Source organism: Periplaneta americana, chromosome 5, assembly GCF_040183065.1.
Source record: "Periplaneta americana isolate PAMFEO1 chromosome 5, P.americana_PAMFEO1_priV1, whole genome shotgun sequence".
NCBI lineage: Eukaryota > Metazoa > Arthropoda > Insecta > Blattodea > Blattidae > Periplaneta > Periplaneta americana.
Genome location: NC_091121.1, coordinates 23,982,418 through 23,998,341, shown reverse-complemented (window position 1 = coordinate 23,998,341; position 15,924 = coordinate 23,982,418).

Sequence of the window (15,924 nt, the reverse complement as noted above, 5' to 3'; positions counted from 1 at the left end):
TTTTTATGATTTTTCTTTGCAAGTAATATTGCTGTTTAAAAGTATCAATGTCTTTTTAATTGCACATAATAACATAGGGGAAAGGTCCCTATATTGAACCGTGTCTTAAATTGAAACACTCGGTTATTTCCCAAACTGTTAGACAAAGTGCACCACAATTCAAGTAGAAGAGTACTGTGTAGCGCAGTGAATGCTGGGTACAGTTGACCTTGCGTTCGGAGCAATGGTTTCAGCTGTAAGAAGTGTTGTGTGATTATGGTGCTTCTGATGTAATATTTGACTCTCCTAGCCAAGCTTGTACGACATATCAGGTAAGACTGTGATAATCTTAATCTATTGCATTTGTGAAGTAGTTACATAGCAACAATATCCATGCGTAAACCTTTTCAATCAACACGTTTCCGTGTTTCACAGTTACTAAATAATCTGAAATGGCTTTGCCCGTAATTTGAACTACCGTTTGAACCCTATATTGAACTGGTCCAATTCAGGAAACCTTGTTTTGTTTTAGGAGTTTCCAACTGTGAATATCTCGTGCAAATAGATATACCTGACAAGTGGTTAAAGGAAACAAAAAAACACATCATTTGCAATCGTCACAAGCAGACCATACAAGAATGAGTTGTAGGAAAAACAAAACAAGAATGTAGCAGGTAAGCCTACATCGACACAAGAAATAAACCGTTAAAAAGAAAGATCCAATATGGTCAACCAGAAAATGAAGACAAGAATTGATACTGCAAAATTTGTGAATCGTCGGAAATTATGGACATGATCCAGTGCATGAAATGTAAGATATAGCTTCACTCAAAATGTGCAAACGTTAGTGCTAAACGGAAAATGTTTTACTGTGAAGACTGTGGATAATGGCCTCTTTTATATAACAATGAAAGCCCTATATTTGTAATTCATGTTCTAAAAAGAAAGTGTTTTTATTATTATTTAAAAACTCCAGTTTTCAAGGAAATTGACATTATAATCAAAAACTTCTTTTGTACTTTTGTTGCTAATTAAATAATTGCTTTAAGTATAGGACAAAAATATTTATATTTTATATTAATAAATATGTTTCTGAATTTAAAATTGATGTGGTTCATTTTAAGATAAGGCTGGTCCAATTTAACGACCATGTTCCTAATTTGGACCATTTCGCACCTTCTCAGTTTTATTTGTTTATTTAAATAATGATAACAATAATTAGCAATTGTGTTGTGGCTATGTATAGCCAAAGAGACTGCAAATGTAATACAAATTTTCCTGATAACTTTGATTTGAGATTATTGTCACAACTTAGTGTAAAAGGCTAAGTGGTTCAATATAGGGGCCTTTCCCCTATATTAAGTATCTTTTTGCCTGCCTTTCTCTACCCATTTTAATGTCTGAATATCCGGTCTCAAATCATTAAAAATGAGGTGGTAATAGTAGTTAGTGTTGGATTTTCTATGATTGAGAAACAACATTTTTGAGCATGGCTTCTTTCAGACAAAATGTGAGATCACGGGGATCCACTTCTTTTTCATGGTACCGGTACTTAAAGAACATTATCCCTAATATAATTTACTCTTACAATCAAGAAAACCAATCAAAATACTATAAATTATTTTTATAAATGAAAATTACACGTAGAATTCACAGACTATTTCCTACCCTTTCCATAATTTATTCCGCTTTCACTGTTTCATATTGTATTTTCTTAAAGTAGAGGAAAATTACAAATGTGGAATACCTTTTGTTTTTGGTTTTTTTTTTTTTTTTTTTTTTTTGTTCTGGGAACCTACATGCTTTGAACACTGACCGTAAATTATTGTCCTGTTTATTACTAAATATCCCTGTGAATTTACACCAGACTTAGAGATCGTAAGATGTTATAAAGTGTCTGAAAAAAAAAAAACAATTTCCTCAAAATCTAACATATTTCCTTCGTAAAAATGGAGGTACAAATATGGAATACTATTAACAAGTTACAAGATTAACAAAATTGCAAAGACAAAATGGCCTCTACTAAGAAAAACACAGAACACGCATTCAGCATCTTCATTAGAAGTTGTTTTTCTAACCGTACCAGTAACACTGAATCCAGAAGAATCGTCTCTCACGTCTTTTCTCGAACTTGTTTTATGACTTATTGCATTGCTTTTTCATTCCACTGTTTTCTAAGTTAGTTGAAAAGTGAGATTTTCCCTCTTCCTACAGGTGCCAACATTAGTAACGAAACAGAAAACCAGGGTAGGCTATATTGAGTAATGATAATAATAATAATAATAATAATAATAATAATAATAATAATAATAATAATAATAATGATAATATTTCATACTTGTGACACACTAATGTAAGTCGAAACCTCAAAACATATCATAATTAAAAAACAAATCAATTAAGCATACATTGCTAGAAACGTAGATTATATTTCACTTTAAGAATATAATATCATTAATAACTTATTTTTAACATTGATGAATAACAATGTATATTCAAGAAAATTTTCGTTTTCCTCGAAAAGGCAATAATGATAAATGTTTCAACAGTTCAGTTTATAACTGCAAACTAACACATTACTGCGAAAGAGAATATCAGTGTATAGTAATTTTGAAGGGCTCCGCTAGAATACAATGTCTCAGGTCGTACTAGTCGTGACGACGACAATTGAGATAGTTTAACTGTGTGGGAGACTATATGACGATGCAGTGTAAAATAAAGTTATTGAAATACATAGGTATATACGAAGGAAAGGAGACGAGTCATTTCCAGTGTAAATTTTGATTTACAGACCTAGTCTCGGTATTGTAACATCTGTTATGTCGAAAGTTTTCTGAAGGATATTGGTTTTCATATTTGAAATATCGTTGTGACAGCATTCTCATGAATATATTAAACGATTATCTTTAGTGTATTCGCTTCCAAGAATTCATATCTTAAAGCTCTGACCTTTTTCTTCTTAACTGGTAGCACATTCATTTAATAATAAAAGACGATAACATTCTGAATATCTTCCACTTGGGAAGGCAAATTATCTGAAATCAGGAAGCTTTAAGACAAGTTATATCAGAAATTATTATCAATTATCTTGCTTTATGAATAACAGGTTAGCCGAATGCGCTAGCCGTATCAAAGAGAGAAGATAGGGAATGGGTATATATGGGCAACCTGTAGATTTTTTCTTTCTTACCGCAGTAATTTTCGTAAAAAGATTACTCAAGTGGTATAATGAAGCTTCTTGAATGTATTTAATGAAAAGGTCACGGAGGGGGAATCAAGGCGGTGTGATGGGGTGCCTCATAAAAAGAAGCGTCGGTTGGGGGCAATTGGGAGTTTCACTATAACTTCTTTTTAAAATTCACCGTTTTAATTTAATAACTCCTTATGTTTAATTTATGTTTAAATTGAAATATAGGGGTGAAAGAGTACAAGGAGTTTAGAATGTAAGAGGTAATAAGACGTGTAAAAAAAGATGTGTTAAAGAGAAACAAAAGACCCGTAACGAATTGATAGTGATGCGAGGTCTATTTTATGACTAGCTTCAAGAATATTAAAAGTCAAATAACTTCGGAAAATTATTATTATAACGTTGTTCCCTTCTACTGAAGAAAGACAGACACAATGTTAATGACATTAATAGTGTATACCTATGTTGGAATGTTCACAATTTGAGAACCTTAAAATACTTAAATTATAAATAATTGGATATTTAAAAACTATCTTAACATACCATCATCATCATCATCATCATCCAATGGTAGTTCGATATGTTGACTTGTCCTACAATTACTATTACAGTTTGAATCAAAGCACATCATATAAGAAGTTAGTAACAAATTGAAGACGACATAAAAAAGCTGTAAGTGTCAATATCTTTGAAAATTGGGTTTTCAAAAATAGAGTCTATATCAATGACTGTAACCAATAATAAAATAATAAGTTCGATAAAAAGGTTGTAAGTGTCAATAAATTTTAAAATTGGGTTTTCAAAAATACAGTCTATATCAATGACTGTAACCAATAATAAAATAATAAGTTCGATAAAAAGGCTGTAAGTGTCAATAAATTTTAAAATTGGGTTTTCAAAAATACAGTCTATATCAATGACTGTAACCAATAATAAAATAATAAGTTCGATAAAAAGGTTGTAAGTGTCAATAAATTTTAAAATTGGGTTTTCAAAAATACAGTCTATATCAATGACTGTAACCAATAATAAAATAATAAGTTCGATAAAAAGGCTGTAAGTGTCAATAAATTTTAAAATTGGGTTTTCAAAAATACAGTCTATATCAATGACTGTAACCAATAATAAAATAATAAGTTCGATAAAAAGGCTGTAAGTGTCAATATTTTTTAAAATTGGGTTTTCAAAAATAGAGTCTATGTCAATGACTCTAACCAATAATAAAGTAATAAGTTCGTTTGAAATTTTATTTAGAATCCATAGATGTTGATTGAGATTCTGGCTAATATGTACATCTATTATTAGGAAGTAGGCCTACATCTCACTTGACGATATGTGTCAGAAGAAGAACGATTGTTTGTATGCATCTGAAGTTTGACTGGTGTAAAATGTAGCTAGTCAACGATGTATGCAATAGAGAGGGAAAGGAAATAGCCACTTTACCCCATTATCTTCTGGCCTAGTTGCCTCATAAGTGGTGCCTTGCACCTGTCTTCGGACATTAATAGTGTGTGTATACCTTTGTTGCAATGTTCACAATTTCAGAACCTTAAAATATTTAAATTACAAATAATTGGATTTTAAAAACTGTCTTAACATATCATCAAAATCATCATCATCATCATCATCATCATCTTCTTCTTCTTCTTCTTCATCATCATCATCATCCAATGGTAGATCGACATGTTGACTTGTCCTACAATTACTACTACAGTTTGAATCAAAGCACATCATATAAGAAGTTAGTAACAAATTGAACACGACATAAAAAGACTGTAAGTGCCAATGTCTTTGAAAATTGGGTATTCCAAAATAGAGTATGTCAGTGACTCTAGCCAATAATAAAACAATAAGTTCAGTTATAATTTTACTTAGAATCCATAGATGTGCAGAATCCTCTGATTGAGGCTCTAGGTGATATGTGCATCCATTATGAGGTAGTACATCTCACTTGACGGTATGTGTCAGAGGAAGAGCAATTGTTTGTATGCATCTGAAGTCTGACTAGTGTAATATGCAGCTATTCGGCGATGTATACAATGGAGGGGAAAAAGGATCTGGCCATTTTATCCAATTATCTCCTGGCTTAGCTGCCTCATAAGTGGTGCCTTGTTGGTATCATTTGTGAGATTCAGACCTGTCTTCGGACAGTTGACTAAACAATAGATGTACAGAATGTATAATGTTAGATCTCTAGTTGCACAAGAAAGCTCTGTTTTCTTGGAGTTTTCTATTTGGTAGTTACACCCTTTTTATGTCCAGTCTTCAATTAATCATCAGTAAAAAAATGAACATCTTCAATAATCATCATTATTCATGAATGCGTTGCTACGCATTTTGTTCAGCGTTGTAGCTTTGCGATCTAAGGCAGCCTGCCTAGAACTTGTATTGCAGAATATGCGTTGGTTTGAGTGTTCATGAGGAAGATTTTTCTTATGAAATTATGGCCAGTTTATGAGATCGGTATTCATCCAGCATCATGAAGAATTTGGGGAACTGAGATAGGTAGCGAAATCTGGTTCCACAAGCTTAGGAATAGTTGCAATCACACAATACCTCCGTTCTGGTTGGATGGTCGTATATCTCTGCTCAGTCATGTGATAGTGAGGCCAGTATCCGGCCTTGGTCCTTGATGGGCTGTTAGCAGCCACGGATTGAATTGGATTTAAATTCAGTGTGTTAAAATTTATAAATCTTGTATTCCGTGTGTGCACATTGTATAGTCGGTTTTCTTCCTCAGTGCCAGTGCATGTCCTTACACCAACCCTGAGGGAAATACGAAAACAACCATGAGAATCCCCTTTATATTAACATTCAAAATATAAAGGATATCATTTTCGATGATTTTCACTCATCTCTCTGCCAGTATTAGAATTTGTTTGCGATATCAGTTCTTGGATTATTATAAATGGCCTATTTATGTGTAACACCTTCCAGATTATTAAATCGCCTTCCTCGAAAAGGATACTCACTAATTACAACTAGAAAAAATAAAATGACTTATCATCAGAACTATGGCAATTCTGAATGTGATGTAGGCTATACTCGGACTGTAACAAAATTCCGTAATTAAAAACCTTATTATTGTAATTATTTTATATTGTCTCTTCCAGCTGTATCTTCTTTCGTCCCACTGTGCACTTACAGACTTAAATACCCTAATAATAATAATAGTAATAATAATAATAATAATAATAATAATAATAATAATAATAATATAGTATGAAATATACCAAGCCTGAAATCCCATAAGGTCACCGGCCTTCTACAGTAGTGTAGGTCGAGCTGAAATCTCTACTACATGTGGAAAGCCAGTCCAAGAGAACTTACACTATACATTTACAATCTAAAACACACAAAAAACTATACAAACTAAACACAAAAAAAATACAGACTGAACACACAAATTATTTAAACTAAACACACACAAAAAACCATCCAAAATAAACACTAATAATAATAATAATAATAATAATAATAATAATAATAACAACAATAATAATTTATTTCCTACTGATTATACAATTGAAGTATATAATTATCACACCCGAATGAGGAAAGGCTCGTGCTCAGGTGAATATTTGTATTTGTATCTGTATTTATTTTACTAATAATTGTTATATAAAATATAATATAAACAGATAAAATTTTAGCTCATCCCTGAAAGAGTAGAACTCGTGCTCAGGGACGGATTCCTGAATTTAAATTAAGAAGTATATAATGCAATTTGTTTTATGTCTGCTACACAATAAGAATATATAAATAAATGATAGTTAAATTACGTTATCAATATTATTACTTGGTAGATTAAGGTGGGAAAACATTTTTTATGTCAATGCCAATGGAACAGATTTTAAACGTCTAATCAATGATGATGATGATGATAATGTATTGCATGTATAGTATTTACATTCCATGGTATTCATACTGCTAGAATTTATTTTTATTACTTATCTATTTAACCTGGTAGAGATAAGGCCATCAGGCCTTCTCTTCCCCTATACCAGGGGATTACAACTACAATATTAAGAATACAATTACAATTATAATTACAATTAATATTAAATTTACAGATACAATAAAAATCAAAGTACTAAAAGATTAACTGATTAATAAAAGCTAGACAGTTTATCGTAAAAGTTAAGAAGAGAGAAGCATTTCTTTTATTGATTAAGTACAAATTAAACCTATTCTGCGCAGTAAGAAAATGCTTAACAAGCTTGCTTTTGAAGGCTACTAAATTCCGAATATGGAACATGTCAAAAAATCTTAATACTACTGCAAAGGCTTACTTATAATCACAATCTAGTTCAAGTTGAGAGTTTTACAATATATCAATACAATACAAGGGGTTAGTATCGATACTTAATACAACACAGAAATATTCATGCAGCGTTGTTGAGTGTCATAAATTCACCTACAGAATAGAAGGCGTGAGAAATTGGGTACTTCTTTAATTTGGTCCTAAACAATGTTTGGCAGCCCCACTACTGGACTACCTAACGATAAGGCTAGTAACCTATCTTAGGGAAAATTACATTACTTTCAAGCCTCAAACAAGCAATATAAGGACAAGACCCAGTCAGAAGTAAGATAATACACAATAACCAACGCCTCGAACAAGTGCAAAATTTCAATTAGGCTATCTGGGTTGTGAAATATCTTATCAAAATGAAAAAGATGTGAACAAGAAAATTACCAAATTTACACAAATTCTAGGAATAATAAACAATACATTAAAAGCTAAATTAGTACAAAAATCTACAAGAATAAAAATATATAATACACTAGCATTACCCTCCCTTTTATACGGAAGCGAGATTTGGACATTAAAGAAAAAAGACATGAACAGAATCAAAGCAACGGAAATGAAATTTTTCAGGAGGACAGCAGGATATACTCTTTTAGACCGAAAAAGGAATGAAGAAATTTTAGAACGATTAGAAGTATAGTCAGTAGAAGAAAAAATCAGCAGATACAAATTCAATTGGCTAGATCATGTAAGAAGAATGGAATATTCAAGAATCCCAAAAATTATGATGCAGTATAAACCTAGAGGACATCGTCGACCAGGAAGACCTTTAAGAAGACTGCTAGATGGGGCCGAAATAGGTCTACAGAAGCCTAATTCGTGAAGGATGATGATGATGATGATGCTATTATGTCTTGAGTTTTATTTGTATATCCATAGAGAGGCTATACATGATGATAATAATGATGATGATGATTATGACGATAAATGACGGTGACTTACCCAGAAATTTATCTGAGATATTGAAAAATGTTGAACAGAAAAACAGCCAGGGACGAAATCTTGCTCTGCGAAATATGAAATCAATAATGAAATTAATATACATGCCAAAAAACTAGGCGTAAACCAAGAGACATATTTCCATCGAAATCATAAAATATAGCGCACGAAATTGAAGTCATCGCTCTATTCTCCAGCAACGGAATTATTATTTATTTCTAATTTAGTATCAATTAATTAGTTTTAATTTAATAATGAATTATAATATTATGACTGTAATGAAAGAATGTTGCTATGAGGAAACTGATAGGGAATGCAAACATTTAAGATGAAATTTGGCAGGTGTTAAAATGCTTCACAATTCCATATGCGACTGAGTTTCAGTTCTTTTTCGATATACGACAGCTCATATGACAGATGATCCACATGTGGATGGATACAGTTTTTCCTCCAATTTCAGCTTTCCAGCAACACCTGTGTCTGTCGCATAAGCAGCGAAATGAAGATAAATTAGAATTAGAGAAGCACAGCCACTATCACATCGTCACAGTAATATATTACACCACTCTCCTCCAAGTACCATGTTATTTATAAAGGACTCAATGTAACTTTCAATCTGCCTTACAACTAAGCATTTATAATTCCCATAGTTATCGAATTCTCAGTTACAAATCATGCCTCAGTTTGCGATACTCATAATTCAAAGGAATTCTTGCAGACAGAGAAATTATATCGCTATTAATCAGTTTAAAACTGGATTTATAGACAGATTTTCACAGCTTATACCGGGACATCATTTCGTTCTTATTTACTTACTTATGGCTTTTAAGGAACCCGCAGGTTCATTGCCGGCCTCACACAAACCTGCCATCGGTCCCTATTCTGAGCAAGATTAATCCAGTCCCTGCCATCATATCCCACCTCCCTCAAATCCATTTTAATATTATCCTTCCATCTACATCTCGGCCTCCACAAAGATCTGCGTTTCTGGATTCACCCATACGTGCTACATGCCCTGCCTATATCAAACGTTTGGATTTAATGTTCCTAATTACGTCAGGTGAAGAATACAATGCGAGCAGTTCTATGTTGTGTAACTTTCTCCATTCTCTTGTAACCTCATCCTCCCTAAAATATTTTCCTAAAAATCTTATTCTCAAACATCCTTAATCTCTGTTCCTCTGTCATAGTGAGAGTCCAAGTTTCACAACCATACAGTTTGTTCTTACTAACATTTCTAATATTAACCTGGCTATACCTTTTGATTAACGGTTGAGAACCGGAAACACTGTTTATTATCTTCTTCCACGACCTAATGATAATAGTTTAAAATACAAACAAATCACTTTACTAATTATAGGCCTAGGAGGAGGAGAAGTAGTGCATCCACTTACGTAAACTAGGAACTATTATGATTTTGAGTTTGATAATTTTCGTTAGGTTAAGTTAAACACAAGGTCTGTCTGAGCTTATCTGTTTGGAACAATTAACTAGAAATTATTTGTACCTCATTTTGTTTAATAAATATTTAACGTTTTCGACTCGAATGAGTCATCTTCAGAAGTTATGACAATGAATACAAAAATACATCTGTTTAAATATACATGTGTGTAATCTAAAGTAATGTGAAACACTGTTAAAATTGAATAAAGTGCAGACATCTGTTATGAAACAATACAACTGTGAAATTCAATTATTTTTTAATTTAAAACATCGATAAAATGCTTAAGTATAAACTGTTATATCAATATAATATTAAAATGAAGTACAAACTACGATGTGTTGAACATTCTATGACAGAGCATGGAAAAATACAACTACAATAATAAACATTGTATGAGAAATATGTCATATGGATAAGCAAATCATATGGTTTTTTTAATTATTGTTCAAGTAGATCGAATTATAAAATATGAAATATAATTTGTGTGTTAGAGGGAGAACAAATTACATATGTTCTGTCGCTTTTGAATATTGATTTTTACAAATGTTCTCAAAATAGAATTTTTAAGTTACTGACAATTAAGTATCTCCTCAATAAATGCTATTAAATTTGTTATTTAATTATTTTTTATTAGACCATACTATAATACGCTCATTACATGTGACGTAACTGTAGACTATCTTATTGACATACATTAAAGTACTGCTATTCATTACATTATTCCAACTGTCGATTTCCAACTAAGCATAGCCCTATGAGATATTGATTAATATCCTACACGCAATAACCCACAAGCCTTGAAAGCAGCAACCCAAAATGACAGGCGCGAGTTTTGTGACATTGGTTTCGAGTCACTAACACCTCCGGAAATTTCAGCAGAAGCATTTATGTTACCAAATAAATTCTGGTCATATTAATTTTAGTATTCTTATAAACTGAATTCATTTCCTGTGTTTTAATGTGTGTTGCTTTGAGGTTAAAATCTCAAAACCAAACCCTCTAAAAAATCAATAAATACTGCTTAGACACAAAAGTGCTTCATGCCTGCCATCTGTTGCACTAGTCGAGATACGCTGGAAAGACACTCGTAGTCTGTGCCTGTCATCTGTTGCAATAATCGAGAATACGCTGAAAATACACTCATGGTCACCGTTTCTTTATCAGTAAAGTAATAAGGTAAGATATCTGTAAAAACTCAAAACTTAGACATTAGTCAATGGCCTGTCTGATCACGATGCACAAATTCTAAGTGTCTTCAATATGAGCGAAAAATTCCAAAGTGTTAATTTAAAAATAAAAAAAAAGGATTATAAATGCTGAATCTCTTCATCATTTAAATACATGTCTACAAAATGAATCTTGGCAAAATGTATATAGTACCGATACCATTGATATTAATACTAAATTCAATGCAAAACTTATGAATGATCGTTTGCGTTTGTAAATTTAATAATCTGATTGGCTATGTATTGCATACTTTTAGTAGAGTCATCGATGTAGCTCAGTCGGCAGACTCGCTGGGCTGCTGATCCGGAGCTGCGTTCGGGCTTGGATTGAATCCCCCTTTGGTCTTTGGTTTCTTCCGAGGTTTCACACAATCCGTGGGACTGAAGCCGGATGGTCTATGGCGAGTCCTCGGCATCAACCTCTTTGATTTGATTTTCTGGTTGGGTTTTTCCGAGGTTTTCCCCAAGCAAAAGGCAAATGCCAGGTAATATTTTGGCGAATCCTCGGACCTCACCTCACCTCACCTCACTACATCTCGCCAAAATATTGTAAAAAATTGCACAAAACTGTAAAAAAAATTGTAGAAAATTACTAAATTGTAAAACTATAAAAATGTGTAAAAATTGTAATTATAATATTGTAAAATTTTGACTTGTTCCACATCTTAAAGCTTCATTGCTCATGTAAGATCTATGGAATAAAATGAATGAATGAATGCATCTTGTCTATAACGGTAATTAAGACGCTCGTATGAAAATTATGAAACTCGCTTACGGTCATTTCATAAACATACTCGCGTCTTAATTATTACCATTATAGGCAAGTTTCATAATATACTAATTTGCCCATCCATTAATTTACATCCAGCGGCAAATCTTGAAGTTTCATTTGCATCATTTGAGTGCCATTAATTAATTTCACACACAGTTGCGAGTTTATTTCCCTCCATGTGCAGCGCAATTATTACAGAAAATTAAACCGAGAAGTAAACTAAAACAAGTAATTCTATTGCAAAGTAACGAAATTATCAAACAAAATGAATAGTTATGTTCTGCAGCGTCCAATTATTGAATAGGAACAAATAATAACCTAACAACAGAGTAGTTGAACCAATATTTAAACTACCATAACAATCATCAGATGTAAACAAGATTGTGTTGCATTATCGAATTAATTTGCAGCGGATGACAAACACAAAGTGACTTTTAAAATCGAAACTTACGGACGACTGTTAAGTGTATATATATCACACCAGGTGCGTTATCACAGTATTGTGGAAGTGATCCCCATCAACGGTCATTGATTTGTCGGTAATTGTTTTATTGTTCACACAAATTAGTATGCAATGGAAGAGCTATAGAAATTGTACATGGGATCGGCATTACGCCCTCTGTGTAGTCAAACAGTCTAGTAAATTATACACTATATACAGGGAGCCAGAAAAATCAATGTTCTGTTTGCATTTGTGACAATAAACTCGGTCATTTAATTCACTTGTGTGGATTACGCTGTAGTGTATTTGATGCTCATGCCATTAACGGGCAAAAAAACGACCGAAGTAATGAATTTGAGCATATCCCCCGGAAAGTAAAATGACGATCTGCAGGTCGTTGAGATTATTAATTTGTCCCTCTCTACTGCTTCGTTCAATATTAAAATGACAGCGCTGTGGTGTATATATTTTAAATGCACGTAAAAAGTTCAGAAATGGCATTAGTTTTAAATTTGTATACGTATATACTTAATTATGAGTATGAGTATATTATATTTTTCTGCTCGTCCATTCACTTTGTGGAAAGAGAATCAAGGTTTTTACATGAAGTTATTTAAAGGCATAGCCTATAAGCAGCCAAATCATTATTCTTTGGAATGAAATTTACGGGAGGAGAACCCTATGGCCCAGCACTGCGACCTGTTACGATCTATTGCGCTAACCCTCAAGCTAGGCGCATTCCCAAACCCATACCGCTAACTAAACGACGTTTCATACAAGTTGAGAGGATGCGAAGGCATTTCTTCCCCCTTCTACTTGCTCTGAGTCCGTCAGAAACAGCGTATTCCGAATCTCACCGGTCCGGTGGCATCAATGACGTCACGTTGCAGCGAAATAAGGAACAAAACTGCTGGAAGGATGGATGGCTGTCATGGCGACTGTACAACTTGTTATAGCATAAACAATTTATTTCTTGAACCGGTAATAATAACTGGTCCGTTGACATGTTCGCTCATAAGCCATTAACATATTGTTTTTACGTTGTGCTCATTATAAACAATACAGCAGAACTAAAGCAGAACACACCGCCATGACACAACAGTGCACGATGTTATTCGTCTGCTAATTTCCGCCCTATACAAGAACCAATCAGATTCACTGATGGCGGCTGATGGAGACTGCCACCACCTCTGCAAGTTGATGGCACCGGTGCGACACCGGTGGAGCATCAATGACGTTATCGGTGGAATTCGGAACACCGTGATTCCATCGGATTGCTCATCGGTGAGATTCGGAATATGCTCTATGCTGTAGAGTAGCAATTAGCAGTGAAGTAAATATTTAGTTTCTGCTGTCAGTAGCTTTTTAATATGCCAGTTGATATAAATACCAATAAAATGAAATATAAACTCTTAGTATAGATTTTCGAAAAATAGGTTGCCGGTAAACACTCTCAATAATAAAATTTGTCACTATATTGAAAGTGAATTAGTCGAACGTTAGTAAGATGGACAGTAGCATCTTCCCCTTCACTGATTGTAGAGAGTGTGAGTAGGGGGGAAAGCCTATCAACCAAACTGAAGTAGGGAATACACTAGCAGGCAACCCCCTTCGTGCCTAGGCCAGCCCCCTCCGTGCGACGCCAGTCGGCGTTCGGGGAATGCTATGGAATGATGACGAAATGGAGAACTGTTGACGGCATGATGTAGATGCCTAATATGGAGAAAAACGGGAGAACCCCGAAAAAAATCCCTACTGCGGGCTTGTCCGCCATAAGTGTCACTATGGATTTTTTCAATGAAAAATCCCAGGCCTGACCGGGACTCTAACCTGGCTTTTAATACTGCATAGGCTATTTATAAATCTTATCCTTATCCTAAGTCACCGATTGGTTACCAAGCCCATCACCCAATGAATGAATGAATAAATGAATGAATTAAATTAATTAATTAATTATCTGTAGGAAAAGTATTATTTTAAGAGCTACGGGAAAACGCATCCTTGCAAGATAAATTGTGGCTAGGAAGTATGAACTCCATCCCTGTTGACTATCTCTCTGACTCTGATTTTCGCCGTTCCATAGAAGAAACATTAAAAAATTCTGAAAGGGAAAGATAAAAATGCACGTAATGCTGTAGCTACCACAAGAGGGGGAAGAAACACGACAGAATAGCAACAGAACAGGATCGCCGAAGATGTTAAGAGACTGAATCCTTGCGCTGTTGACTCTTGAATAAACTCGCCCCAGATACACATTCGTAAAGTTATCTTTTTGGCTCTCATTTTATGAACTTTACACTGGTACCAAAAAGAGAATCTTTCCGAACTTTTATCATAAATAACTATTATTGCGAACGCACTTTAACAGTAAATAATAGTGAATTTTTTGTAATTAATGGCAATTACATGTTGACTTTGCGTGCTTGATATAAGCTTTCTACAATATTGGAATAAAAAAATTGAACTCACTGGAAAAAAATTATCACTTACTAGTTTTGAAAAGCATAAAACTACCAATGTAGTTCAATTGTCATTAGTGAACTGAGCACCAGTGATCTTAGTGTTTGCCTGAAAAACGTTAGAATGGAAAAATCTAGCGAGTCTAAAGCTGGTCGCACACAACGAATCCTACTGGTTGGTGATCTGACAGTCACTGAAATTACTGTAACGGTAAAGTAAGATGTGAAGCATTCGACGAATGTGATTTTGCAAGTGTGATACAAGAATTTCAGTCATTTCAATTACTGGGTGTGTTTTCACAATAGAAAGGCTTTTGCCCCATTTTGAAACAGCTGGTTCAAATTTCATAACAATTTTTACAGCGGCGATGAAATGTAAAGAGATTTTCAGGGTGATGGAAAGGCTGGAAGGGGTGGAAGAAATAATAACAATAACAAGGAGTGTGGAGTAGACCATTTCGTGAAGGAGTAGGAGACGGGACGGACCGACAGACAGACAGACGAGCCATCATCTCCCAGAGGCAGCTCCCTCGGTAGTCAAGTGGAGTAGTATGGTTTCCGTCATATTCTAACAAAAGACATATCAAATTAGTACATTTTCCAGCCCACAAATAAACAACATGTCAGACACAAACCATGCCAAAAAATGTTTGTTAGACTCGACTGCTGAATGTGATGAAATGGTAGCTATGTCATCACTTTTATGGCTTGACTTTTTTCTGTCCTACTAACTAGTTATTTCACCCTCTCTCTTTTTTTCCTCTCTCTCTTTTTAGCTCGTCATTTCTCTATTAATGTAACCTGTCACGAACATTTTAAAAAAGTATTATCCATTGATGTTTCTATTTCCGTGTTTCGTTACGCAGTTGTTATTTTTTTACATCCAGCAAGTCTCAACCTAAAGGCAGATTCTGGAGTTGTAAGTTAATATAATGTTAATTATTCACAGGAATTGCTTTAAATTCTTACATATCTTTTGTTTTTGAAATATACATTAATAATCCTAATATTTTTTTTATATATTTTAAAGTGACTGTTAACTTTTACTACGTCACACTACTTTTGACCAATAAAACGGTACGAAAGGACGTCTTTCAACTAATCATAGCTGCTTATCGCACAATTTTATCGCGTCCCTAGCATTTGTTTATTTTTATCACTACC